Genomic DNA, 3,655 nt, shown 5'->3' with positions numbered 1-3,655 from the left:
CAACCCCCTTTTCCAGAGAATGTAAGCTTTCCTTTTGTTCCTGAGGTCCAGCCAAAGCTCTCTATTTAGACAGGCTGGTCTTCTTCCCCGTCGGCTCGTTTTTCAGGACATGGGGATGGCCTTCTCCTGTGCTTCTAAGAGTACCTTCCTGGGCACCTTTGCCCTTCAGGACTGTCTCCTAAGGGACACTCTCTACCACGCTCCTGAACAGGCTAAAGTCTGCCCTTTGGAAGTCCAAGGTGGAAGTTCTGCTGGCTCTCCACCTTGCTTCTCCAAGAATTGAAAACTCTACCATTTTGTGATCACTCTGCCCAAGACAACCTCCAGCCTTTACATCCCCCACAAGACCTTCTCTGTTAACAAACAGTAGGTCCAGTAGGTCCACTTTCCCTAGTTGGTTCCTTCACCAGCTGTGTTAGGAAGTTGTCTTGCACACACTCCAGGAACCTCCGGGACTGCATCAGATCAGAGCTTGACTGGGTAAACAATTTCTATAAAGAAAAATAAATCTACTGTCTCTTTCCATTTATATTCTTGCTAAGTAATCCCAGAAGACTAAATCTTTGGACTTAAAAAAATTTTAATGTATGATCTGGACATTGTAGTGTATTATAGATATATATAAATTTTCTGTTGGAAAATTCTGTTGCAGCGAAGGGCACGGCCCAACTCTATCTTCACTCTAGGAATGCACACACCAGAAGTGACTCAAAGTAGGTGTCAGCACCAGGAGCACCCATGGGATGAGATTGCTGCATCCCACTGTGCCACCCCCTTTGTAGTCTCTAGTTTTCTTCTTTTTCTTTCTGGGCTGCTGCTGGAGGAAACAGTCCATTTCGAGCTGGCCCGGGAAAGTCTCTTAGCTGTTGGTGTTGGGTTTTTTGCCCCATGCAAGCATGCATAGTGCCAAGCATCTGCAGATTTTTGACCAAATCTACAGGTTTTGTGATTAAAGCAGAAATTGTTGCTAGTCCTTGCTTGCTATGTAAGTCTAGCAAAGACTCCAGGAGCAGGGCCTGCCCCCACAGTGAGATGGACAGATAGAGCTTCAATGGCCAGCAACTTTCTAAGGATCAAAAATATTTTGAAGAAATTGGAGACGTGAAACAGGCTGTTTCTGTCAGCCCTGCCCTGCAGGAGTAGATCTTATGTGACTACGAATGTTGCTCCTGTCCTTCACAGGTTTGTTTTCTTTTTAGCTGAGCAGGGAACACTTCTGTCATCTCTTAAACAACATTGTTTCTCAAGTGCATTTGATAGAGGGAGAAGGTTGGTTTGGTTGGTTTTTTTTGTTGGGGGGTTGGTGGTGGTTTGGTTTTCTTTTTTTTTAAAGAGAACAAGGTTTGCATTTCAGCCCTTGGATCTTCCTTTTGCAGGTGCCTTAGCCCTAGTGGCTGTGACACCAGATGGAGTTGAACTGCGGTATCTCCATAAGAGAAGTTATTAATGTTTGAGCTCAGGTCACAGTTTATTTGTTCCTGTTTTTATATAAGAATTTTTTATTATTTTTCTAAAAATTATAACACGAATGAAAAGGGTATTACAAAAGTTAAGGAAATACACATTACAAACAACAACAGTAAGTTGTCTTTCATCTTAATACAATTGCTGTACATCTTTTCTATATGTCCATCATGAACTTAGATTTGCTGGTAATTTTGCTTGCAATAGCGAGCACCCCAAATGAAGATGGTACCACAAGATAAAATAGCCAGGACAACTGCAATGATTCCTGAACACTAACTTGTCACGTGGTACAATACTGTTGTGGGCAAAATTGAGATAGATTCTCTTGAGGTTTGAAAATGCATCTGTGCTGAATGGAATAAGTATGTTGTGGCTCAGATCAACATGCTGTAATTTCCTGAGGCTGTGAAATGCTTGACCATCTATTACTGTCAGTTCACAGGATGATAAAATTAGCAGCTCTAAATTGGATAGCTGTTGGAACAGTTTGTCCTTTGGCATGATCACCTGACTCCAAGTTATTTTGACTAAGGTCCAAGAGCATGAGGTTTTCCAGGCCTTGAAAGAGATGCTGAATGCTAGTATTAATGTGGGAGGAGGAAAGATTCAACACTTGCAAGAGATGCAAATTTCAGAAAGGACCCTGTGAAGTATTCATGTGAAGAGGAGTGAAAGCTAGATCCAGCAGCTCCAGGTTAGCACCTTCCTTAAAGAGCACATCTTGGAGGTGGAGCTTTATGTTGTGGCTCAGATTCAGGTACCAAAGACTGCTTAAACCATTCAGTACTTCATTACAGCAGTCAAAGCTTTCAGTGTGACTGTGACTTAAATCGAGACGTTGAAGCTCTGCCAGTTTCTCCAAACAGCCAGAGCCCAGCTGCAGGATCTGCAAGTTCCCCTTGATGTAGAGGTGGGTGAGGGAGGGAAAGGTGGCAGAGCTGATGTTGCAGAGGTGCTCGCAGGAGTTCACGTTGAGAACTAACTCTGTTAGTGAGCTCATGCTGCTGATACCGGGGGGCAGTGTGCTGATGTGGGTTTGAGTCAGGTCCAGCTTTCAGAGCTTGGTCAAGCACTGAAATGTAGCAGTGTTTAGGTTTCTGAAGTGCCATAGTTGCAGATAGAGATCCTTGACAGAGATATTACAGAGGCCTTGTAAAACATTTGGGCTTATGTAGGGCTCCTATTCCACACTGTGAAATGTTCCCAACCAAAGGGTCTGGGCTGTGGAGTGCTGTATCCTCATGAGGACTCCAGGGATGTCAGTGCAGCCTCCAAAGTCCAAACTGTTTATAATACTGTTTATAATAACCAGGATATACTGGTTATTCCTGTCTGCATTAAGACAAGCTGCTTCAGGGACTGAGGGCCAGCAAATGCTGTGTCAGACAGAAGCATGAGCAGATTTCCAGTCAGCACAATTGTCTTCAGCTGCTTGTTGTTCTGAAAGGTGCCTTTGTACACACAGTTGATCTGACACCTTGAGAAAGCAACAGAAACCAGCATCAGTGGCCTGTCTCGTAAAACTCTTCTGGTATAAGTGATAACCCAAACTGCACTTCATATCTGAAAAAACTCATGATCAGTTGCCTTCACCAGGATAAAAGTGTCTTTCTTTTCCAGTGATGCTTGCCTGGTATTTGTAAGCTCACATTTAAATATAGGGTCCTGGTGAGAAGCTGTATTACAGCAGAAAAACCTGCCCTGAAATGATGGGTGTGAGGAGGCATTTGTGAAAGTCAGGGAGACATGAGTCTTTTAGCGTCCAGTTTAATAAAATGAAAATCTCTTCTCCTATAGAAAAAGTTGGACACTTACAAGGACCAAACATCTTTCTCTAGGGTTTAGGGAACAATATTTTTATAGAAAACTGAAGAAAAATTGCTCTAGTGACTTTACTGGTCTTAGCAGTAATGTTTGGAAAATGCATATTTCACCCACTGTCCCGCAAATGATTGTCATGGAGGAGAAGCCTAGATATTGCCCAAGCATATCAATCTCTGCTTAGCAAAATACTTCACCAGTTGTCTGCAAGTGCTACTAGTGGTTTCCCTGTGAAGACAGGGAGATGCTGCTCTGGTGTGCTCCAGAAGCCTCCAGTTCTGGGCAGGGGCAAGGGGTTTGACCAACATGATGTGCAAAAGTGAGGACGCTCTCCCATACCTTGTTAAGTACAAGTAGAGAGAGGCTT

At 43.4% G+C, this 3,655-nt stretch overlaps 1 pseudogene; it reads right to left on the bottom strand.

Annotated features, from left to right (window-relative positions):
* LOC104291351 overlaps positions 1 to 2,826 on the bottom strand; it is a 21,362-nt pseudogene extending 18,536 nt beyond the window's left edge.
* Positions 2,827 to 3,655: the final 829 nt, after the last annotated feature.

This window comes from Charadrius vociferus, unplaced genomic scaffold (assembly GCF_000708025.1).
Source record: "Charadrius vociferus isolate BGI_N301 unplaced genomic scaffold, ASM70802v2 scaffold1218, whole genome shotgun sequence".
Taxonomy (NCBI): Eukaryota; Metazoa; Chordata; class Aves; order Charadriiformes; family Charadriidae; genus Charadrius; species Charadrius vociferus.
This window is presented reverse-complemented; position numbering and strand designations above follow the sequence as displayed.